Below are 26,511 nucleotides of genomic sequence, written 5' to 3'. Positions count from 1 at the left end.
TATATGATTTTCGGTGGCCTTGCAGATAATAACAAGCGCCAACAAATTGTTTCCTATCGTTTCTTAGCTGTAAATGCCCTTGAACTTTGTTTCGGTGTTGTTCCTTTGTTGATTGAATTGAATTGAACTCGTTTGGGTTTTTATTTTTTTATTGTTGGTTGAATTTCTTTTTTTACTGGCTTTGAGTGCTTCTGGACTTTGGAGATTTGTTTGACGACCTTTGGCCGCGCCCCTCCCATCTGCATAAATCTTCGTTGTAATAGGAAAATAATTAAGTCCGCTAATTGAAATTTTTGAATCGTTCATCAAACACAAAAAACGGTTAGTTGTTTATTTTTCGGGGCGTTGTTCGAAAGAGATTTGCATAATGTTTTCAGTTTTGTTGGCTAAACATAAAACATTTGCCTAATGCGACCTTCTTAAATACCTTTTAATCGGTGGCCTTTGAACTAAACCCTCAAACTAAGCGAATCCAAACTCACACCTAAATCATAACCCCATAGCCTTAACCCTTCTTTGCATTTTTTTAATGTTTAAGAATTATTAATTTTGTGTATTTGTCGAATTTATTATCAAAAGTCTGCTTTACAAAAATGCGGAAATATGAAAATTGCCTGCCGGGAATCGAAATTTATTATTATTTCAATAGCAAAGAGCTTGTAAGAGGCTATAAAGATATGCTATGTAGATAGTTTCATGGATCATAAAGTTGGAATATCAATTTACCCCTTTGAACACTGGGAAAAATATAGAAGCCATTTGGTAAATGATTTTGTTTAAGTGCTCTAGTAGGCCAAAATTAGCACTTTAAATTTTAATTAATTTTATTTAATGTATTTAGTTGTGAATATTATAAACTTCTAACTTAGTACAATGTATAATTTTTTCCGGTGTTATTTCCGACATAATATAGATGCCACCCCCGATTTTGGCTATCAGCAGAAAAAGAGGGGATAGCTAAAGTGATAAAGTGGAAACATGGAAGGGGAGTAGTACACAATAGGCCCGAAAAGAGAAAAACAGAGAACCCAGAGGGAGAATTGTAGAGAACCTCCTACCGATATCCCTCCGATATCATTTATCATACTAATGCCTGGAAATTAAAGAGAGTTGAGAAGTGGAACGGAGATAGGGATACGTACACATATGTACACACATATGAAGAGGGTGGAGGGTGGGTAGGGGGAGGATCTGGGGGGAGGGGCAGATACAGTGCCAACTGCTTGACACGCATCAACAGCAATAAAACCAACAATGAGAACAATTCCTATGCGAATGTGCATGCCAACAGGGTGTGCGAAGAGGGTAAGGGGTCGCACACACACGTACACCCAAGGGAAAAATAATAGTGGTAGGAAATTGGGAAAACAAAACATTAAAACCAATTATTTGACGTTTTCCGAGTACTGCACTTCTGTTTTTCATCAAAGTCATAATTTCTTTAAAAACATACCAAGAAATATACGAAAACATGTAAAATTATTTATTGCCTAGCAATTAAAAGATTTTTTTATATATAACATAATAAATAATATTTAGATCAATACCGATTTTAATATTATTTTATATTTTGACTTCCCATGAAATATATATATCTTATCATAGATAGATGTTAATCATCGCCTATCCATATCACTTTGAGCTTATCGTTATAGGTGCATTTATATGATTGCAAACAAAACCTGTCAAACGGTTTGCTGATATTTAATCTAAATCTATAATGACAATAATATTTTCGCTGGCTGGACAAAAGCAGTGTGGTGGTGCTTGCAGCTGAGATTGAAATGCAGCTGCAGATAGTTTATAGATACCCCACCACCCGATTCTAATTGGAACTAGTTGCGCAGAGTTTTTTCTAAAGCCTCAAAACCAAAGCCTCAGTGCGAAAACCCCACAATTTGCATCCTGCTTTTTTCCACTTTGCGCTTGACTTTGTAAGTCGTCTTGTAATGATGGGCGATAAGAGGCAATACTTGTAAATACAAAGACATCCACAGTTGTTCATTATCAATGCCAGCGACAGCATATATAAACAACTCAGGAAAATACGAGATGGAAGGCAAAGAAATGGGGAAGAAAGTGCAGCGGAGAAAGCAATTGAAAAGTCACGGACAAAGTGTTAACTTCCCTTCAGCGTCTGCCTTCTTGCACTGAATCCGATGTTCAATTTATTATTTATTCCACGAGACTGTGTACAGCTGTCACAGCTGTTGATTGGGAATTATTCTAAAAATATCGTTAGCCTTTGATTATATAAGTTTGTCTCTCAGATAAATTTCCCCATTTCCCCAAAATTTGAAAACTGAAATGTAATTTTAAGGACCACTTAAGCACTGATATTAAAAGTGGTCTGATGCATATAAATACTTGATATCAAGTACATTATATTTTTTAATGCCAGTTCTGGTTTTATATAAGCAAAACTTATCAACGAAGCTGTTAATAATTACTTGTGTCATGTACTTGCGAGTATTTGATAAGTGTAATCGCTGAAACATGAGCAATTTTCTTCGATACAAATAATTTAGAAGAACCGTTCACATTTGGAAATCCTTCTAAAACTTAAGCAATAAGTGTATAATATTTAAAGGTATAAATACAGTACATACGAAAAAAATATATTTGTATCTAATTGTTTAATTTAATAATGTTTTAAAAGGGAAAAGCATGTTTTTAATGACTTTGATTTAAACATATTTATTAAGATGTTCGTGTTACTTTTTTTCGGTGTATTTTTCAAGTTCCCAGAGTATGTATGAAATTGCTTAGTTCGATAGTGTGGCTGCTGTTTGGACTCTGTTCGCTTGCCATTAATTACTTGCAGCTCGCACTTTAATTGACAATTGCACGCGCTGATAGAATTGCCGCTCTCTATCATTTTAACGATGAGGCCAATTGACGCACTCGTTCGCAGTCATTGAGTCAGTCAATCCGATAGTCAGTTCGTCACTTCATCAGTCAGTCAGTCACTCAGTCAGTCAGTCAATCAGTCAATCAGTCGGTCGGTTGGTCGGTTTGTCGGTTTGTCAATAACTGATTCCGGCAGTCGGTTATTGAGGCGGTCCCATTAATTGGCTCTCAACGCCTTTGTGCTGCTCGTCTTTTGTTTCCCACTTGGGTGGCAATTTTTTTTACAGCCATTGTAATGAAAACAAAAACAAGACTTTTTGCCCACTAAACAAAAAAGGAAAAAAAGGAAAACTGTAAAATGCAAAGCGACAATTAAGTGATTTTTTTTGCACTTGACAAGCAATTCAGACTGCTCCTTTTTTGTCGTTTCGTTGTTCTTAGCCGGGAATTAATTAACAAATTGATAAGTTATTCACTCGACTGCATCCATCGCCTCAAGTTAAAGCCCAAAGATCTGAGAGTTCTTCTGCAGCTCATCTGTTATTAAGTTTCCCTGGCGTAAATAGCCAAGGAATTGACTTTCAAGTTGAACTTCTGCCGGATTAATTAACCCAAAGTATTTATAGGGATGGTGAAAAATAAGTGAAGTAAAATGAACCAGTTGAAAAGGGCCAATTTGTGAAAATGAAAACCGGATAGGAATTAGTATATATATATATTAATGGAGCCCTTTAAGGCCAATTATAAAGGAGAAAAGAACTTTAAAGTGCCTGCAAATCATGAATAATATTGTCATAATATTTATAAATATCTAAAATTGGAAATATATCAGATGTTGTTGAGTTAAAGCGATTTGTTTCAACTCTGGTCTGTTGACTTCTGCCAGTTGATTTCTTCTCCTCTTTGGTGAAAACTGGTTCCTGCGATGCCATTTTAGTTGCATCATCTCAATGGATGATGACAAATTCTATTCACGTATTCCGCACATCCATTTTCCCACTGATTCTCCCCCATCTATCCATCCATCCATCTTTCCATCTGTATCTGCACTGTGGCTTTTCTCCTGTATCTCTGTATCTTTGTATCTTTTGGTGGGGACAACTTTTTGGTGTTTGCATTATGATTATTTTTATCATGCGCGCATTGTCGGCGTCAAAACTCTTTGGATTTGCCATTTTGTCTCGACTTTTTCCGCTTTTCGTTTCTGGGCTTGTCATCCTAATCATCGGCCCCAGGAAGTTTGGTAGTTGACACTTGGCTGATGTAGAAATGCCAGTGCCACATTATTTTCCTTGGTCCATCTTCTGCTTTCTTTGATGGCAGATTTTCCTTTCTAGGCTTGCATTCCAATGCTATCATCGCTGCGGCCCTTAACTTTAGAGGAGTCCATCAGTGGGCGAGAAGTTGACAACTATTTTTACTATTTGTCTGCGTCACATAAACTAAAATCGAAGCCGCAATGTCGGGGGAGGTGCGTAAGTTTACGGCTCGTAAAGGTCGTACTTACACTGTGCCACAAAACCATAAGAGGAGTGGGTGTCGATAGGTTAAGACTGTTTGGCTGACAGGGCATTAAATTCACATCTTTTCCGGCTTTCACATTGATTTTATGTGAGTTTTACTTGAAGCTAAGCTTGAGACCTTGACTACATTGTACGTTTACGATATAATTGATTCTTTTAAACACATGCAATTTGCTATTTTTTTCTATAAAAGAACTTTAAATAAATTTTGAATTTAATGTTCAAATTATCAAATAAAAGTCGGCGTTATCGATTTAAATTATTTTCGCTTATAACTCATCGGAATGATCGATTGGTGGCTATTTATTTTATTATATCATTAAAAATTGCCCCATCTAAGTTAAACCAATTTATCAAAATTATAGTATAAGTTAGACGTATCGAATTTTATGACCACCTCAACAACCTTCGATATTTTGTTTTGTAAAATGATCAAACTTTACGACTGCGCTGTTTGCGTGCCGTTGCCTTATGACAGTGAAACGCACTGTCTGACCGTGCATATTGTATTTACTTATTGATTTGTAATTTAGTCAGTCGGCCCCATTTTGATGCGTATTTTCCCATTTCGGCGCTTTTTCCATTTAACCACTCGCCTAGCTTTACTATTTTCCCCATTTGCATTTCTATTTTTACTTTTATTTGCCCTTTTCACTTTCATTTGGGTCTAAGTTATTAACTTTTGGTTCCACCTAAGTGTGCCCCGTCTCTTTCGTTGGCTTGAAGCAGCTTTTCACTTTTTAGTTTTGTTTTTCCTTAGCTTAGCTTTGTTTGGTTGTTTCATTCATTTTATTTTCCCCTTCTTGCCACGCCCACACGCAACTTGTTGCGCTTTTACTTTTACCAGATAAACTCTATTTGTTGCCTGCATTTTGTGCTTCATTTGTCTTGCAAATATTTTGTGCTAATTGCCGTCTTCTCTTTCTTTTCAGGTGAGTAATTCCATCATTTCGCTAATCTTGTTTCCCCGATCTTTTGGTAAGTGGGCTAACGGTTTTCAAGGGAAAGAAACCCATACGTTAATCTCGACAGAAGTTCCTTCATATGATTCCCCAAAAAGTGACTCATGGTAGAACATTCAATTCGATTCTCCATCTCGTTTCCACAGTTCCTTTCATCTTTGTCTAACTGCAGTCCCTGCATGACTCACACACATTTATAAGTGCATACAGCTGGAGGAGAAAAAATAGGACCGCGAAAAAAAATAGTACCAAAGAAATGTGGCATGTTACTTTTTGGATAAAAATGTACCCAATATAAAAATGATTTTATTTTTTAAACAGGATAATAATTAATTAGCTTAAATGGGAATTAACTATTAATCCTTTCTAAAAAAAAAATGGTTTGTTTTGGCTGTAGTATTTGTGATTTTTCAATCTCAGTAAATATAAGCAGTCTCAGAAGATTATGCAAAAATAATTTCCAATTGCTGATAAAATACTTGTATTCGATGTAACCACTATTTATTAACCCTCAGCTGTACTGTGCGATTCTCGGTTTGCTGGCTTTCTGCTGCTTTTGGCCATTTATTGCCGGTCTGAAAAGAACTTGGCAAAGACCAAAACAAATTTATATCTCTCGGATACAGATACACTGGCCAACTGACTCATCCGCTAGAGATGGGGATATGCAGCTGACATCAGCGGTGCGATGCGATGAGTGTACAGACTAATAGACCTACCAGCAGACCTCAACTCACCTCTTCTTTTCTGCATTTTTTAATTAAAAACCGTTTTCGGTTTTTTAAGGGTAACCTTGCGACCCAGCCCTCGGCGGCGCCGGGTCACCCACAACAAAATATATCAGCTACAAAAATCGGGGGTACCACATAAAATAGACAAAAGCATTGAAAAGTTCACAAATTGCCTTTCACTTTTATCAGTCATGGCTACAATTGGAGGAAATGCAGATACAGATTGGTCGGTTGGTTCGTTCGTTTGCATTAATGGTTATAGCCAGCCGATCCGCTTGCGTTTGGTAATCCCGGCCCGGCCGTCCAGTTCACTCACCTTTGACCATCCGCAGCAATTTGTATTGAAGGTCTCCCTAATAACGCTATCTACTACTGCCCTCCCACTCTGTTTCACTTTGCCCATCGATCTTATCAACTTGACCAATGGTTCGATGCCCCACAATCCGAAATCTGAAATGCCAAATCTTCCATCCCCACTGTCAGCACAAGAAACACACACGAAACGTGTTCATAATTTGTCAAAAGCACAGAAATAAAAACAATGCGAAGATGCCTATGACATGACACAAAGCTACAGTGGAACAAAGTCTAATTTTAAGGATAAGCATTAAAGTAAAGTTTACAAAGTAATAGAACTAAGAATAGGTAATGTTTTTTCTCACAGTTTACATAATAATTTTTGCCTTCATAAATTGTTTCTTTCTTCAATGTGGTATATTTTTGTTTCCATTACATTTTTAAATGCTAGTATAATTGTTTATTTATGTTTGTAGCGGTGACGAAAGAGATGTTTATATGAGAATATTTTAAAATTTCTTTTGAAATTCTGCGATGGGCACACTGGGATAAAGATAATAATGAAGTCTAACAATACACTGTATTTTAATTAAAAATTAAATAATACTAATTTGAAACTAAAAAACTTTAACTCTTTTTTGGGAAATTATAAACTTATTTAACGAAGTAAGGAAAATATAATTTTTTTTTTATAAAACTGCACTAATATTTGGAACCACTGTGGTGCGATGGTGCGTCAGTGGGGTTTTCGTTGCCGTCAGCTGTCGACGGTTTTTTGAACTCGGGAGGATGTCATCTTGCGCCTCATTCTCTGCCCGTCAAACTTAATTGGGCATTCGGCAGCCACCGCACCACCCATTCACCCATCCACCCACTCATCCACCTTCGCTGACGCCCTGAACCCCTCCTCCCCCACCCGCTCGAGATTTCCCGCGGTAAATGCAAATTAAATATCATTTAATGCCAAAACGAAGAAAAATGTACAAGAAATGTACGAAAAAGGTTGCCTTGAACCTTCAAAACGTTTGTTTGGCAGCTATTGCCGTATTTGCCATCTCTTTCGGATCCGGAAGTTTAGCCAAATGTTTTTGTTGTGCCGGTTATTTCATTGCTTTTTAAATGGTGCAGAAATTGTGATGATTATACAAATATATGCAAACGAATCTATAAGTGTTATTGTTTTTTCTCGCATTGTTTATGAGTTTTCTTTCGAAATAAAAACGAAATGTTTTTGTAATTAATTGGCGCTGGCGCTTTTCATTTCGCTGCAATCGACAAGTGACTCGTATTGGTTTAATTTTTAAATTTTTTGTATGCAGATTTAGCAAAAGAGACAGTGCGTTTCGGGAATGTTAATTCAAATTAGGGCAGACTATAATAATAATTCATTATAAAACTATAGTTAATGTGTTTCGCATAACTTTTATGGGGTTTTCATCATAAAGCTTTATAATGTTCATATTATTTGTAATGATCGAATTTATATGGATATATATTAAATTAAGCAAAACAAATTCGTTTGTTATATACAAGTGATTCAGTTAAACAAATGTAACGCGCTGTTCTCATAATAATATCTTACCCTATTTAATGGTGATACGTGCTGTTCTGGGTGTTTAAAATAAATGTTCGTAGTGGACATAAATGTTGTTAAATGCTTGCCATGCTAAACAGTGAAGCAATCTAAAGAAATATAGTTTTGCGTTTTGCATCTATGATTTAAGTGTTTGTATCTGGACTTTTGCGGCTGTATCTGTATCTGTATCGGTATCGCGACCCTACATATATGGCCAACCAGCCAGCTGTATGTTAATTTGTTTGCTTTGTTTTGTCGCATTTGCCATTTCATAAAGTTTCATAAATTATTGCACAATTAACCTTGAACGTTGGAGCGCTTTTAGCATCAAGGGGGGGATATACGATGTGCTTCCCTTCTTAAGTTTTCCTCTGCCGATCCGCGATCTTGAGAACTCTGCGTTGGCCGTCGGTTCTTTATGCCCCCAGACATCGGCAGATAACCCATTTGACACTCGACTTTATGACAGTTTGCGACTCATTTAAAGCGTATTAAGTTCTTGCTTTTTTCGCTTTTGCTTTTGCTTTTGCTTTTCTCGGTTCTCTGTTTTTTGTAGCTCGCGTTGTTTCTTTTTGTGCCCCACACTCATTATTATTATTTGTGTTTTTTTCTTGGGAACTGAGCGAAGGACTAATGTCGATTTCCCCAGCTTCCTCACATCATCTAATGGGTGCACTCGCGACCCCCACTAATTTGAACTAAAGGTTCTTTACGTTTTACCAATGTATTTAGCTTTATTTAAGTAGACTTTAACAGTGCTTTGATTTTGTGAATAAGACAGAGTTGGCTACGCGGAAGTTTCAGCAGATGAGATGATTCTTCATCGAGAATGTTCTTATCAGCTCATTTTGTAGGTATATATGAATGTATAATACATATAGTATGCCAATCTGATGGGAATTCTTGAAATGGCCCAGCAACCAAACTTAATCATAGATTTATGATGTAATTCTGTTTAAAACCTCTTCTTATTTTTCAAGAAACATTAGATAAGAGTTTTAATATTTCTATATTAATTAGCAAATAAAGATTTTTAATAAATTATTAGAAATTTTTTAGAAATTGTTGTTTAGAATTATTTATTTTTGGTGGACCACAAGTTTTTGTTTGTTTTAAGAGCATAAGATAAATAATTGATAAATACATTACTATTCCGTTTTCTTGACACGTTATGACCTCGGCGCGGAATACGCTTATACGCATTCTGCTTACGTATCCCAATTATTATTTTCGATTTTATATGGGTAGCCAATTACTCCATTTTCGATATATTTTCCTGCTTTGGCTGGCAATTGTCGCTTTTTATTTCATCTCATATATTTCAGGCCTGATCTTAATTAGACCCACTAACTTATTGCTCTCTACGCATTGGGAAACATTTCTGCTTTCACGAGCTTTGTTTTATTTTTCGTTTCCCACTTGGAGATGATTGATCGACTTTCTTGGGCTGACCTGAAAACGAAAAGTTTCAAAAAATTTCGAATTTGCAATAGTCATATAATTAGATGTAGTAAAAAAAAGCAAAAGGTGTTAAGCCAAATTGTTATAAAAAGTGCAAAAGTTTTTCTTCGAAACCGCGGAAAAGTTCGTCTGAAATCCAAACAAATTTCCCTTTCCCTTTTCATTAGAATTTTGTTTTTTTGTATACTTAACATGCTGCTTTGGCTTGCTTTTGACTTGGATTATATGTGTAATGGAGAATGTTTTACCCCGAAGCGAACAAATCTGCATATAATTGGTCTTTAAGGTTGAAAAAAGAGGGCCATTCCATGAGTGAAAGAGACGGGCATTCTGTGTGTGAAAGAGACGGGCTGATGTGGTGACCACGCTTGGTTAGTTTTTCATTTCAGAACATCCTTTGAAGCGGAGTTCCGCTATTGATGATGATGGATGTGGAAAGTGGAAAAACCGAGCGAAAGAGAGGCAAATAATGGTGAAAAAGAGAGGGCAGACCCTAACCTCCGCACCCCTTCAAAAACACTCCCTTTCCATAACAAAAAAACGCTGCACCCATCACTTGAACCTGCTCCAGAAAACCAGGTGAATGAAGTGGTGCATACAAAGGTAATACAATGCAAAATAGTAGAAATACAGAAATATATATAACACTAAGCTTAAAATGCTTCAAAATATGAGGCAAGGCTATGTGATACAGAAAACATCGAAAAATAAAGGGCAGAAATATTCAGCAAATTAAGATAAAATGTAGGACAAAGGAACACCAAGGAAATAATAATATTGTACACAAAAAACAGGTCGTCAAAAGAAAAATGTAATACGAATGAAATACAAAGCCCAGCAATTTAACACAAATGTATACAAGTATTGCCAAAAAAAAAAAAAACAGCAATTAAAGACCAAACCCCCTGAAATGAAATTTGAATATTTTGATATATTAGCAATCAACTTCAACTCCAGCAGGTGCAAAAAAAAATGTTAAATTGTGACTGGTTTCAATTTCGACTTGAACTTGAATGGATGGCTGGAGAGACCCCCCTTCAATTATCGGTGTATAAACAAACCTCAACTGTTAACCCATTGAGTAGGTGGACGAAGAAGAAGAAGAAGCAGGAGAAGCTGGAGAAGTAGCTACATCATCATCATAATAATCACAAGTTGAACTGAACTGCCGAAGGGCAAACTTGCTATAAAAGTCACGTCCTTGACTCAAATCTGTTCGCAGCTCTTTCGCAGCAAAAAAAGATATGAAAAAATACGAAAAATATACTATATAAAAGTTAAGCAACGGCAAATAATGTGCAAAAAATTAACATTTAGGCAAAGTTCAAGTGGCAGTAAGCCCCTTAACATACAAAATTCTCGAAAGCTAAGTGCATTCTGGGGTTAACTGAAAGGTCTAAAAGGTAAAAATTGGCTATATTTTCGCCACACGTTTTTTCGATGCATAGTCTGGCATAACACATATGTACACTCAAGAAATCAACACTAATTTTTTTAGGGGTCAATAATAAGTTAGCTTTTGACTTAATATTTTATTTAGTAAACTCACATTAATTACATGTAACTTATTAAATTAAAAAGTTTAAAAACATAAATATTGTGAAAAAATAGGTGTATATGTTATAGTGAGCTGTTTAGATACATGGAAAATGTTCTTAAATTTACGAAAAAGTTTTTATAACAATTAAATTGAGGTACCCACATTAAATAGTTCTTCCAAATATTTTTGTAAAAATAACAGATTTAATATATTTTTAAAATATTGCAAATATCCTGTACAACTTTGTGATACCTTGGAAAAAGGGCTTACAAAGATGTAAGCCGAAAACACTCTTATAACGAAAACATCAAAGGGCAAGAGAATACAAATTTGAAAGTGCTCGAAGGGGGGATTTGCCTTTCTCCCGCTCTCCATCTCTTTCCCCATCTGGCCTTATCTTTTTCGCCATTCAATTCTCTTATCATCTCCATCAGCTGGCTTGTCTCCACTTTTTGTCACTCATTTGTCTCTTTTTTCTGGGGTTTTTTTTTTTTCTGTATTTTCGGATCTTTTTCGCCTGCCTTTGCGATTTTACATATTTCATTTTTCCTTTCTCACACTTTCCTTTTGTTTCGCCTGTCCTCTTTACAGTTAGCCCAAGGGGTACTGACCATATGACTCACTATATGTATATATATGTTCATTGACGAAATCGCAAAATCCGCCGATTCGCGCGCCATCCGATTGAGCGACGGATTTCTGAAGAATCCGAATGAGTTCCCTCGAATTTTTTTTTCAGAAGACTATCTACAACTCCCCCTTTTCTGGGGACCTCTTCAATGCTCCCCCTTCCCCTCGCCCTCCATTTCCCCCCACTATTTTCGCAGAATTTTGTTTTTATTTATTTAGCTGAATCAGATATGTAATTGTGGAAAGGGGTTAAAAGAGTAGCGGGGGTCAGACATTGACCCTTGGCTTTAGGTATTTTGATACTGATATTGATATCTTTGCACAAATCTGCCAATAACTCAGCTAAAAACAAACAACATTAACAACACGGTCATATTTAAGCTGGAGTAAATAAATAACATATTTAAGACAATAGCGGATTTTGAACCAGATTATAATCTGAGTTTTACAGCATTTCATTTATATGAACATATGTATATAGTATAAAAGATTTGAAAGCAGCAGCTTGATAGTTCATTTTTTCTGTGGCGACATTTTATTTATGCACATCAGGCGCCTACCGTTTTTAATGAAAACTTGTTCCCAACTAAACCCGGCTGTTTTTTTTTCTCATTTTCTTTGAGTTTTTCCCCTTTTTTTTTCTGGCCATTGGATTTGAGTGATTGACAAACTGTCTTCAATCCGCTTGACTCGCTTTGACTTCCACCGCCTCCTTAGGCTTGAGCTTGGCCTAATCAAATTGCTTTTGACGCGGCCACGCCCCCACTGGCCGCCCCCCGCCCTTTTTTTGGTCGGCCGCGAGTGTAACATCAACTAAATTAATGTAAATTGAATGACACGCAACGGGACCGCAAAAGCACTTGAGAGAAAGAGAAAGACCACCCTCTTCCTTTCCCTTTCATCCTGCAGAAAATAAAATATATATGCCATATGGTAGGGAGATATATATATTTATAAATATATATATCCCTTTAGGTAAGCGGTTGAAGCAAATTAATTTATTTTGCCGCCTCGGAACGTTTGCCCCGTCCCGCTCTTTTACTTGTTGTTGTCAACGGTCCTCCCTTTTGCTCCTTAAAGAGTAGCCCACTTCCTGTGACAGCTATCTCTTTCTGCGTTTTTCAAAAGCGTGCGTCTTCATCTTCTCCGCACTGTAAAAAATATTATTAATTTATTAATATAATTATCAAAAGGTAATAATGATATGCAGCTAGTATGCTTAGTCCTAGTCTGTGTTGGAAACAAATTTTTTATAATTTCTATTACTCAGTGTTTTTAAATTTTGTTGATAAGTAAACCAGCCAAAAAATATATATTAATAATAATACAACTTTCAAACTTTCTGCTCTTCAAAAAGTTTTTTAAATTTTGGTAGACGATGCATCAGCCTCGAATTGTAGACGTTCAGCCGATTCACCGTTTACAACCAGCTGTACATACCAATATTTAATTCATATTATTAATGATAATGATTTGTTGGTGGGGTTTTGGAGGTTCACTGCAGGGAGTGTTTCCTGTATTTGCCTTTAAAAGGCAATTTCGTGCGTGCTCGCATGCTTGGGCTCCCTTTGGATCCCGTTCCCGTTTCCATACCCATTCCCGCCCCATTTTCTGCCGCCCATCGCGTTCTGACTTTGGAATATGCTAATGAGCGTTTAATTTGCTACCGCTGCCGGCATCGCTGGCGGCGTCGACGTCTGGGCGAAATAAACCGAAAACGCTTAAAATTCACTTTCAACTTGAGGCGTTCTCTGGCGCTGCCTGCGACCTTTAGTAGCTACTAAATTAGAATTTAATTTGAATATTGTCTATGGCTTCGTTAAGTCCGTCAGCGCCAATGAAATTGCCGCATAATTGTTATTAATGCTGTATCCCAAGTATCTATTTGTAAAAGTAGCTGGAGCAGGAGAAGCGTACAAAGCTTTACATATAACAAATACAAATTGTACTGCTTAAATTTTCGACTTACAAACTTTTTTGAATTTACCAATTATTCATTTGAAGCTCTGAATTTTTATTTTACATTCAATTATATTCTTTTATTCTACACAAATGTTTATCAAATCAAATATCGAAAAAAAAAAACACGTGACCATTTTTGCCAGCCATTGCTCAGTTCCGCTGAAACTATAAAACATTTCCTGTAACGTTTTTCCACAATTAAGCCGAGATCAATCAACATCAAATGCTGAATTCAATTGCAACTCGTTTATTGTTTTTATTTGTCTGTCTTTCTGCCCATTCAAAGTCAAGTAAGTTGCGCTTTTTATGTTTTTGCAATTTGTTTTATGTGCCGTGCTTATGACAAACTTCCAATGTCAATGTCGGGGGCGTCATATTAAATACTACATTTTTCCGTTCTTGAGCCGCGGTTTTTGACGCGTGGGAGTCGACTTTGCATTTTTATTTCTACAGCTTTTTATCCGTTTCAATATTATTACTTGGATTTTAATTAGTTCTTTACAATGTTGGATTTGTTGAGAAAAAAATGTAAGCCGAAAATATACTGACAAAACGCACTAAAATCCCAAACGAAATGCAATTTGTCAACGCTGCATAGTTAAATAATAAAAAAGACTGAAGAGCGACCACGGCAAAGCCATTAATTTTTTGGTTAGTGGCTTTTAAATTTATTTATGTGAAGCTGGTGGCGGTGCACGAACAGTGCCTGCCGAAAGTACAAGACCGTTAGGATTTCGATGTTGAGAAGTGTAGAAATATCGTTTAAAGAAAGATTTTCATTAAAAATCATTATTATTGCCACTTTTAAAACGCAAAATCTGGGGACTTTCACTGGAAATATATTTGACTGACAGGAATTTCACATTTTACCAATCGTTCTTCAAACAGCTTTTGATTATTGGTTGTCTGTAACATACTTTTTACAAATATTTGCTTATCTTTGGGGACAACTGAAACTGGAACTGCAGTTGCGAAACGCACTGTGTATGCAAAGTATCTACCAAATTGTTTAAACATCTGGACATGACATATGTTGCGCCTTACAACAATACCATTCAATTCAATTTGCATGTCGCCCACGTTTTTCTTCTTTTTTTTATTTTTTTTTTTTGTGGGGTCTGAGATGTGGGAAAAGCGAAGATATTTTTGTAAGCGCCTTAGGCAAACTGACATCGATGACGACTGCAAATTAATCTTATTAACCGAAAAAAGCGAATCGCCCGAACAAAAGAAGAAAAATTTCGCTTTCGTTTGGTGAGTTTTTATTTTATTTATATTTTTAATGTGACTCCGTATGCGTGTTTTTCGCCATTGATTTCTACGCACCTTCCGTAGGCGTTGAGTTAAAACTGAAGTGGAAAATGCGGGGGCCATTCCCATAATTGGCAGGTTGTCGGGGGAAGGATAATTGAGTTTCTCACCTTTGACTAGACCTTGTATTTTAAATACCAATTTATCTGTTTTGCGAGAAACTAATTAAAAATTTGTCTTCTGTTTTTTTGTTTGTTTCATTGCAGGTGAGTCAAGGCTATAATGGGAAACACTTCTATCTACAAAAATGGCTATTAAAGGGAAAGAGCCGGTAAACATAAATGGTGTTTGGAAAGTGTGATTGGAAAAATTTAACATAAAGGCAAAAGTTTATTTTAACTAAAAATCTTATATTTAATTAAAGTCGAAACGCTTGATTTATTTATGTCCTTTAAGAACATAATGTCAGTCAAATCATAAATATAATTTGGTAGAATTCTTTTATTTCACTGCAAATTTAAAAAAAAAATTAATTTTTTTAAAAGTTAATTAAACTGTATGGGAATTAAGATTTGGGAAATTAGAAACCGTTACTTGAAATTTCTTTTAATGTTTTAATGTTTAATGTTAGCTTATACAATCTAGCATTAACATTAACCCTGAGTTGTCAAATTGTTAAGCATGTCATTTACTTTATTGTTCAACTTTAGCATTTTCCGACTTTCCCTTGTCGTCATGCGACGCCGCCAGATGGCGCCACACAGCTAATCTGACCGGGTTGAGTAAACACCCGGGTTATCTTAATTAAGCCGAACTGCAACCAACGTGTGTCAACAGTTGTCTCTAGCCTCTTATTCCCATCTCTACCGCTCCCTTTTCCCTTTCTCTTTCTTCTTCTCTCACTATCCACTTGTTGCAGTTAGCATATGAAAAGTGGGCAACTATAGTAAAACCTGGCCAACAGAAACGCCTTTAGGAAAAGTTATATTTAAATAATATTTATTTATTGTTTACAAGAACTATTTAATATGAAAAATATATTTAACTTAAATATATTTATAAATATAGTTATCATTCTCAACACCTTAAAATTTATTTTAGATATTTAAATGATTTTAATTTAAAGCTTAGCAGTTTTAGTCATGGAAATTTTTTTTGGTTTCAAAAATGCTTGTTTGGACTTAGTGTAGTGGACCTGTAGCTTTGGGTATTACAGCGACCGCATTACGCACCTGCGTCAATTCCCGCTCTCCCGTTATTTAACCCATTCCCCGTAACTCAGCGCATTTTTGACCCAACGCATTGGCCACGTTTCGTTGTCATTTGGCACGTTTTAAATGTTTGCGCATTTGTAAACTGATATTTCCCCCAAAAATTTTCTGCCCTCCGACTTCGTAACCCCCCTTTGCAATCCCCCTTGTAATTCCCCATCTATGACACACATTAAAGACCTTCTTCTTCTTTGTACGCATTTGCATGGACTTGGATAAGTTTTAGTTAACTACCCAAAGTCATGTGTGTTGGATTTCGAGGGGGAAAGGGGTTTCGGGTTCGGTTTTGTAGAATAGAACACACCCAAAAAAAAAAAAAAAACGAACAACATACGCGTTTTTTTTCGTTTTTCCTTTACAACATTGAGACAACATTGTCATGGTCTATTTGGCTTTTGGGTTTTGTTTTTCTTTTTTTTTTCATCCAAGCTGGTATTCAGAAACACTGAAAATAAAATGTATTATTCAGGAAATGCAATTATTAAAAAAAAGGCGAGGAAAATAATGAAATTAACATAATAATATGGAAACTTTGCTATAAGAGCCTATTAAGATTTTGAATTTATTTTCCTTCTGCAATAGCTTTCCATGTCATTTTGAAATTATTTTACATTTGAATAAGTCTTTGGTGTATTTAATAGTATTTTGTATAAATTACCAAATTTTCTCTCAGTATTTAATTGAGCTCGTGACCTAAGTTTCAGCTTGCCTCTTGGTCGCCATAGAATCTGCTCACCTTCTCCCGAAAAACTTTGGGTATTTCTCCGACTCCAAGCAAACATTGTTCCATGTGTGCCATTCTCATTAACTTCAGATGTTTCATTCGCTTAACGTTTGTCATTTCGTTTGTGTTCCAAGAACATTCCTCCCCGCATTTTTTTCTGTTCTTTCGCTTTTGTGGGTGCGTTTGGCGCAATGTTTTAATTGTTTGTCGCGAGCCACGCACTCGGGAAAACCGAAGGGACTGAAGGGAAATTCAATTACGAGACACGCCTGAAAAGCGGGGTAAACGGCGAAAGAGGAGGCGACCCAACAACTAAGCCGGGTCTTACGGGTTCCCCAGAAAACCAGGCTCGACTCTCCTTGCCTAATTTGCAGAACACAATAGGCAGAGAGAGAGAGAGAGAGAGAGACAGCAAGTTGCCAGAGCAGGAATTTTGCAGGCTAAATTTACCTTTTTACCACCAACCCCCTGCGAAAAGCTTAAAGGATTTCCATTCTTTTTCCCCAGACTTTTTCTCTGTTTGTAATAATTTTGTGTTATTTAATGACGGGTTAGGAAGAGAGAGAGATGCTGTAACAATTTTCTAAAATTACAAGCCCAGTTCTCCGCGGAGCACAGGCTGGCAACACACACAATTCTATATAAGGCATAATTTAAAATTATTTTACATTTTACAGCCGCAGGGAAACTCGGTTGGCCGCCTTTTACCTTAACCCAGTGTTTGCTGTTCTGTTGCCGCTACTCTGAGGTCTCGTAAGAGTCAGCCCAGTGGAAATTAGTTTGAGTTAAATCGCTGAGAAATTGACTTATAATGAGACTAATTAGCCCAAAGGGTTCTCCACTCGGAATCGCTGGCGATGGCAGATGATTAAGGTGGCTTCACATGGAGATAATGGTTCTCGGACGTGAATATCGGATGGGAAATTTGTGGCTCGGAACTATTTATTGAATGTTTTTTGAGTGCTAGTCTAAAGGGAAATGAAGTGAATTCTATTAGCTTTCAACTTTGTAAAAGCACATTTATTTATTTATAATTTATATAAAAAGATTAATTAACACAATTTATAGCCGAAACGATTCATAGAGCAGTCTGTTTATATTTATGTTCAAATATTTTATAGCTTATCAATATGGAAAAGTATCTTTCATAATGGCTAACAAATTTAAAGAACAATGAATGTTTTTTGATTGTTTTAAATTTCCTAAAGATTTTTTTAAGCCCCTTTAAATCTGTGTACTTCTTGGAAGGACATGTACACTTTTCAATAGCTCAAGACTGGCTTATCCTGTCGCAATTTCTCACAATGACTGACCCCATTGTACTTTTAACCCTAAGCCGTGACCTTGGCCCTTCGTCTGTCCGTCGGTCCATTCGTCCTATTTGTCGGGTCCTGATCCCAAACTCAAACAGTTATCCCATTTACATGCCTAAGCAGTTGGGTCAAGGCACCTCAAACCTCTGGCTTCTGACACTGACAGACACTGGCTATATCGTCCTCATCCTTATCCTCATCGTCGACTTGGCCAGAAAACCAGAAAACCCCAAACCAAAGTGCTGAGGCGGCTCAATCTAATTAGTTGTTTTTCCGTTGCTATTTTTGGACCACACAAATTAAGTTTGCTTTGTCTTACAGCAGTTGGTAGTTTACCAAATGAAGGAAGGCTCAGTTAAGCAGAGGAAATTTAAATCTTCATTTTGTTTTGGGCTTTATTTTTATGAAATTAAATTCTAAGAAAGAATATTGTATTTCAATACTTGAAGGTTAAGAAAATTCATGGAAATTATTGTACTACAAGATACGATTATTTTGAGCTTAATTAAAGCGAAAATGAACTTTAGATTCCTAGTTTCAGTTGTTTGATACAAATTCTCCATTTTCAATGAAGCCATACATTTGTTTTTCTATTTATTATGCCTAACGCTATAGTTACACTAACTGCCCTTGTTAATGGAAATGAGTTCACCTTTTTCCCCCGTGTAAATATTATGGTAATTTGCATATTATTATTATTTATTTGCCTCCTGGAGTGAAATAGTTTTTGTGTGGACCTAGAAATTGACATGATTTCTCGGCTCACACACCTATTTTCCGAGCCTACGCGCTCATTAATTGGAAATTATGTCATGATCTTGCCGAGTTTTTGGGCCGTAGCTTTGGCTTATGCTTTAGCTCAAAGTCTAGCTTTATGTAAGCGAATCCCGAGAAGGAGGAGGCGCAGTTAGTTGTCGGATCATCTGATGTGGAAAATGTCGCATTTGCATATTTCATGATGCCGGCTAATGAAGCCATTCCCCCACCATTGCCAATGACCTGGCCTAAAGTCAGCCAGGCAGGCCAAAAGCCAAGTTAATACAGTTTGTCTGCTCATTTAGCGCATCGATTCAACAAGTTTGGCTGCAAGAAGTTGGAAAATTATGCTAATTATCTAGGGGCTGTGTTAAACCCGTTGGAGTTGTGAACTATGCGGTAAAACGTTTACCAATTCAATTAGCCCCACTGATTGTGGAGAATGTGGCCTACACTGAGAGAATATATTGTTGGTCAAGATATGAATTATAAACTGTTTATAAAAAACTCCATCAAATTTAATTTAAAATAAATATGAAACAGTTTAAATTCTTACAAATATTATTTATGATTATGGCCATAAAATAACTTTTTTAATAAAGTTTCAACTGTTCAACATGGATGCATTAAAAACATTTCAGTGCTTTTTCACACATCCTATTTTATGTACAAAATCGTGCAGTCGAATTTGCTATTTATTTGCTATTCCCCATTTGTATATTTAAGTTGAACGGCGACTCTCCCAATCAATTTGCGATCAATGCCAATTGCATTTTTATTGTTCAATCAGCTCACGCACCTGCAGCATCGATGATTGTTAATCGATGAACGATTTGTTGCATTGTTTACACGACATGTTTTGGTGAAATGGCCAGGTAAAATCAGGTAGTAGTCATCCCCATCTCTCCTCCCCCCAAAAATAAAGCGTCTCCCAAGTAGCGGCAACTTTCAAAGTCAACAACCAGATTGAAATGAGAAAAGTAAACGGTTGCTGCAACTTGTTGTCGAGTCTGCTGACGAATGTTAAGTAATTGCATTGAATTGTTGAATTTCTGAATGGTTTGTTTGCTCAGCCAGCGCCGGATAATCGTCCGACTTCAGCCAGAAACATCTGCTCCGATCGGGGCTATATATTTATATATATGTGTGTACAATGCGTGACAACTGCATAATGGGATTGTCAAAAATAGTAAAAGAAAACATTAAATGGCATACAAAATGTGATATACTCTGCATTAAGAATGCTTTTAACAATTGATGTTTTTCTGCTAAAACAAACAGACTTAAAAGCTGAACATGTTTTTTTATTGTGTTGCATTAATAAACAAGTTTGATTTGCAAGCAAAAAATGAGTTAATTAAAAGTGTTGATTTATGGATTAACTAACTTAGCCATTGGTTTGCACTCATTTATTTTTTATTATAGATTAAATCAACGGATTCATTCACTATTATATTTAATTTTCTTGGCACCTCGTCTAATTTATGCCCTCATAACACATTGTATCTCTAAGATACTTAGATACTGACATTTTGAATTATCACTTTAATTTTAGCTCTCCTTCTATTAGTTTTATTTGGCTTCGCTTCGTTTTATTTTTGTTTATTAGTGGCGCCACTCGGGTATTTGTTTATGTTTTTATCGCCAAACGAAATTCTTTTTACAAAATCGGCCACCACCCACTGTTAAATTTTCCTCGCCTTTTTTTTTTTTTGTTGGGGGGATTGCACAACATAGTATCTTTTTTTCGTTCAAGGTTGTGTGTTACAATTTTCATTTGTTTACATAGCTTTCTGGGCTTCAACATATAGACATATACATGCTATATGTATATATATGTGTATTTCTTTTATTGCATTTGACCACATGCTGGTAGCTGAACTGCCTGAATTTTCCCCTTAAAATCTCTCAAGAGACTTTGACGTTGACAGGAGCTGCAGATGGAGGTGGTTTTGAGGTGGTTTCAGGTGGTTTTCAGGTGGTTTTCAGGTGGTTTTCAGGTGGTTTTTAGGTACTTCGGGGTGGCACACAGGTGTCTTCTGCACGAGCCGTAAAGGTTAAGTGGCCTACTAATGTGGCAATTTCTTCATTGTTGCCTCTATTTTCCTCGCTTATTATTTTATTTTTTTTTGTCAGCCCCCACACGCAGTATTATTATTATTTGTTTAGTGTTTGTCGAGTCGATAGGCAAGCGATAGGCAGCGAATTAAGGTCAAGTTTGTCGCCTGTGCGTGCCATCATCATCATCATCACCATCATCATCGTCATCTTCGTCGTAATCGTAATCGTCATCGGCGGTGCGTGTTGCAATCTTTTGATTGCCACCGCCACATGTCGCCAGACAGTGCGAGCGAGAGGGTCCCAGAGACGCGGCGAAAGAGACAGAGAATCAATCATAAAATTTCTGGTTTATTGTTGCCGTTCTTACCGTCAGCAGCTTCCACGCAAAGTCATCAAACTGTAAGATGGGATTAGCAGGGGGCAATAAATGTACAGAAACGACCAGTAAAATACCTTGTTAAATAGGTAAGAACTAAATTATATATTTTATTGATGACATCAAAAGTTTTTTTTTGAAAACGATAGAGAAATGTGTTTATATAATGAGTGTGCAACGGAAATTTTTAAGCATAATACTATAAAATGTCTTATTTTTAAAAGATATTTAATATATTTGTTAATATATCTCTTAGACATAAGATATTTTATAAAATACTTTGAAAATTATTAAATATTACTTCACTTATTATGTTTTAACACTGGAAACCTTTGAAGTCTTTAAAATGCCTTCCAAATATAGTCAATTAATAGTTAAACAATTTTTAGGGTTTTTAGGTTTGTTTTAGTCTTTTAAAGCGAAACAATTTTTAGGTAACTTACTTGTGGTTAAAAAACATTCTCACAAAACTATGTTGGCTTCAAAAATCCTTACATACCCTGCTCAGTATTAGAATCCCATCACTGGGTATCATCTGTGGACATTAACGACAAAAGTTCGGCAAATGTGTCGCAGTCGCTCAAAAGCCATTAATGAATATTAGCAATACTTTGTATTCGATTACTTTTTTTTCACTCAATTTTTGTTGGTCTTACTCGGCATCTTTTAATAGATCTCAAACGAGTTTGCTCCATTCGCCGCCGCTCGCTTAACCTGTTGCCAGAATGGAAAAATAAATAATAAACAAATGGTAAGAAATGAAACAATATTTATGGCATTAGTTCTTACCGAGTTTTTGGCCCCCTTTAAACGCTTTAAGCGATTTCAAATTGGGGATTGTCATTCAGTCTCCCCTCCCCCCGAAATCCCGCATTCTTCCGGAAATGTGAGAACGATTTAGCTAATTAAGAGAAACGAGGTAGCCCCGAGCTATTTAGTAGATGCTGATCACATCGATCGATCGGGCGGTGATCGAAATGAAATTGAAGGAAGTTGCCAGAGAGGATTTTGATTTATATTTATTTACATTAAAAAGTTATACCATATACAAAAGCAAGGCTTTTGCTAAGTAGCCTAGATATATTGTTGTATATAAAGTTTTTTTTTTTTAAATACAATATGTTATTTTTTGCCACCGCATTTCATAGATACTAAATTCTCTATTATAATTCACTGTAAATCATCTTCAAGTGCTTTTAAGTTTGACATTTATATTGACTTTAAATTTAGCGGGAAACTTGTTAAGCTCAATAATCTAGTATTGTAAATATGCATAAAAATACAGCAACATATTTAATACTCAACTTTTGGTTTAACATTTCTAAAAGGCTAACGCACTTAAATCAAGGAAATTGAAATCAAAATCAAAACAGCGAAACAGATATGGAAATGAATCGGGCTAAAGTCGTTGTTAAACTTAAACTTGGAGATGCAAAACGTGAAACCCAATACGATGCTGTGTTGTGGGTGCCACTTTCCAACGATGGAATTATGCACAACTGTGTGTGATGTGGAGGAAACCGGCGAGTAAGCAAATCAAATAGCAAATAGTGTAAACAAAGAGGAGTAAAGGGCATTGGCTGGCTAAGTTAAAAAGTACAGACAAAATTCAAAGAAATTAGTTGGCTTGCAAGGCGACAGCAGACTGCGTGTCTCAAATCGGATTGGATCGGATCGGATGGGATTGGATCGTTTGAGATTGGTTCGGAACCACCCAAGTAACCACCGCATTGGAAAAGCACTGAAAAGCGCTAAAAAGCGAAGAAAAGCGGAGAAAAGCGGGGGAAAATGCTGGGAATGGAAATGCATTTCGATGATGCCTTTTACGATCTGTTTGTTGTCTGCGCCTCTGCTCACCGCTCTCTGTCATTGTTATATAATAACAGGGAAGTCACCGCCGCCCTCACGCACTGCAAAAATACAGAAAAATATAGATAAGTATGGGGAAAAGGAAAACCAAACCAAAGCAGATCAAAGACCATACTTCCGATGGGTTTCGATTTACACACATGGAAGTTCAAGTTGTAAATGAAGCATATGGACGTTATCTGGGCGATTTAATGTACTTTACAAGTCTAACAAAGCACATTAAATTAAGATTCAGCTAAGATTTTTAAGAGCACCAAAACAAGTCAAAGAAACTAACTTAATTTTTTATTTATTTGTAAAGATTTTCCATCAGTTTTCATATTTTTTGTAGGGAATAACCTTCTTTGTTTTCAAAATAAATGCATACAAAGTATGTAGATAATTGAGAATAATAGTTTGCCATAAGTCAACCGTTAAGCCAAGTTATCTTTTAAGTGGAAAGCCTGTCCGACTTGTTTGATTTTTACTGTAAAGGGAAATACGCTTTTACCTTTTATGCATTCATTTTTGTCGATGAATTTTCAAAGAATTTACTGTTCTGTTTTTGGCTTTTGGCTGTGAAAGTGTGCCTTAGAAATGACTCAAAGATTTGGCTGCATTTTGGCCGCCCTTTTTTGTTTGTCCTTTAACAGGTGGCCCAGAGGTGGAGGGGTAAAGTGGTAACAGGGGGGCAGACACCTGTGAGATACGATGACTTTCACTTTGAACTGCGGCGCATTCTTGGCCACTGGCCATCCGCAAATTGACAACAACCACTGCCAATAAAGCACTCGACTTTCAGCTGCCACTTCTGCTGCACTAAAAAAAAAAAACACAGAGATCTTTTTTTAAGATCAACACGCAGTTGGGAACAACTGTTTAAGGGGAGTTTCTTTAAGTTCTAAGATCCTTGTAAATATATTATTGATTTATTTTGATTTTTATTAAACAAAATGAGAGCTATATCCCAATTATTTCTCTGCCATTTTCTTTCAGTGCAATGCATTCCTTGCATCGTTTATGATCAATTATTACTGTGTCTTATTATTTTATTAAAGCCATATTGGCTTTTGTAGTTTTTCTCCTTGGCTCATCATCTCTCAGCTGCCACATAAATTATGATGTTGACCATAATTATAGCGCTACAAAAAATCAGTTGTTTTTTTCGAGTTTTTCTTGCCGGCATATTTTTTGTTGTTTAAATAAAAATGTGCACAAATTGCAGTGACGACAGCTGACAACGAACGGACAATTTATGCAAATTGCAATTGCCAATTTGGAGCGACACCAAAAGCTCAAAAACTCATCTGCCACTGCATTTACGCTACTTTGTCGGTAAAAAAAAAACAAAATATGTATAAAAAACCAAAAAAAAAAAAAAAAAACAAAGACTGCCGCCAACAATAACCAGAAAGGAAAACTCGTTCAGCTGATAAGAGAGCCAATGAAAGTGAAACCATGTCACAGATTGAACAGTTGTTGTGGCGTTGCTGTTTGCTGTGTGTAAATATCATAAATAAACAAACTAAAAAAAAAAAAACAAAAACAAAAACCCACAAAGAGACCAAATGCAGCTACGATAAAACGAAAAGAAACCAACAGAAATAACAGCAATAAAAGCCATAAAAACAACACCCAGTGGAATGGAAATGAAAATGGAAATTGAAACGCTGGAAACCGATGAAAACTCGCATTTCGCAATTGTTGCACTTCCTCCTCCCGCAAATTAAACAAAACGATTGTGTTGCTCTTTATCTACTTCTACTTGCTTTTGAATGCAAACCGTTTACAAAACGTTTTGCCGATAAGACATCTAAGAAATCTCCACCCGCGGCGAAGTGTTGACGGAAATATCATCGCGATAAGGGCGTTATAAAAAGTGCAGCGACGAGTTGGTCGTTATTTATGGCTTTTCAGATTAAATGTACCTTCAACAGCTATTAAGTTTGAACTAAATATCTGTTTAAACAGATATTTAATTTAAAGGGAAAAATTTGATATTTAACTTTAGGTCACCCCATGTTGCATTTGTTGGTTAACAATTCATTAAAATATAATTTAAAATATATTTCATTCTGTACTTTAAATTTAAGTTTGCCTATTAGAATATTATATTCGTTTTTATTCACTTTTGATCATTTTACTTAAATTCTTCACAATTTCTAAAGCTCTAGAAAGGTTTAAAAATTAAATAATACAAAAATGAATGAGATCACATCTGTTTAGCTTTAAAAATTCTAGAAACGTAAAATCCCCAAGTCATCCCATCAAATAGCAAATCTGCACGACTGTCATAGAAAATTATAGCGAAACAAGTCGAAAAGTGCCAAATCAATGGAAGTGTCAACAACTATTGTTAATTTAATTATTCAATGAATAGAGCTTGTCGGCAGAGGGCGCTATTGTGCGCGCGAGGTCACCATTTTTGACAGCCATTGTCGAACTGAATAGCTAAGTGAGACAATTTATATTAATGCCTCCTGATGATGAAGCCTGTTTGCAGTTTGCTTAAAATTTTCCATTTTTTTGGCATTTCAACGCATCTGCTGTGCATCCCATTTTTGTTTTTAATTTTTTTATTTTTGGGCTGCCTGCACTCAGCTGTTAATTCAATCGAACAGCCATCCTGGACTGGAAATTTAATTTCCGAGCGAAAAAGCCTTTCACATTTCCTCCCTGCAAATCCAAAGTTTTATCCCCCGTTTGAGTAACCCCCACTGACATTGGCCAATGTAATTAAGTCGAAGCTCTAAGAGCAATCGCTTGGTGCTGGTGCTCCACTAGCTCCTGTTTTTCCCTCCTATTTTTTTTTTTTTTTTGTATTCATTTTGTTATACTCTTTTTTTATTTTTTTGCGTCTGTGGTGTGGGCCACTTGAAGTCGCCAGCATTGTTTTCAGCTCAGCGCCCGCTAAAAATAGTCAAAGGCATGTGCCCTCCATCTGCATCTGCATTTGCGGCTGCATCGACAAAAGACCATCGGCTCTGCCACAGGCAAAGGCAAATGCAAGGCATCGCCTCTCCGGCAGCGACAAAAAAAAAAAAAAAAACAACCACACGGTGAAAATTGTCAACCAGTAGGAAGCACTTATTAGATACCCAGCAGTCCAAAAGGGATATTTCTGATTATTAAATTACAACACACTCTATATATTGTGTTTTTTAACCAATTCAAAGGATACGCTAGATGTTTTAAATTCAAATGCACATTACGTAAACAGATTCAATAAAACAATATATCAACTGTGATATACAAGTTTCATGAATAAATAGACAGAAAGTGATATTTTAATGTTTATTAATGAATATTTTGTTGCCCAATAAACCTATACATTTCTAAGTAAATTTAATGAGTATGCGAAAAAATAAAAAGAACATCG

At 36.1% G+C, this 26,511-nt stretch overlaps 1 protein-coding gene and 2 long non-coding RNA genes across 4 annotated transcripts in view; 2 read left to right on the top strand and 1 right to left on the bottom strand.

The window, feature by feature from the left end:
• LOC128260480 (uncharacterized) overlaps positions 1–22,880 on the top strand; it is a 33,313-nt gene extending 10,433 nt beyond the window's left edge. The window contains exon 2 of the long non-coding RNA XR_008268138.1: positions 22,613–22,880. This is a non-coding gene — a long non-coding RNA (uncharacterized LOC128260480). The remainder of the gene's footprint in view (positions 1–22,612) is intronic.
• Positions 1–26,511, top strand: part of LOC128260457 (uncharacterized) — a 110,414-nt gene that overhangs the window by 65,429 nt on the left and 18,474 nt on the right. The window lies entirely within an intron of this gene.
• Positions 21,090–22,387, bottom strand: LOC128260481 (uncharacterized). Its single transcript, XR_008268139.1, has 3 exons — positions 21,784–22,387; positions 21,276–21,305; positions 21,090–21,158 (listed from the first exon to the last, which is right to left on the bottom strand). It is a non-coding gene; the product is annotated as an uncharacterized LOC128260481 (long non-coding RNA).

This window comes from Drosophila gunungcola (genome assembly GCF_025200985.1).
Source record: "Drosophila gunungcola strain Sukarami chromosome X unlocalized genomic scaffold, Dgunungcola_SK_2 000023F, whole genome shotgun sequence".
Lineage (NCBI taxonomy): Eukaryota > Metazoa > Arthropoda > Insecta > Diptera > Drosophilidae > Drosophila > Drosophila gunungcola.
This window is presented reverse-complemented; position numbering and strand designations above follow the sequence as displayed.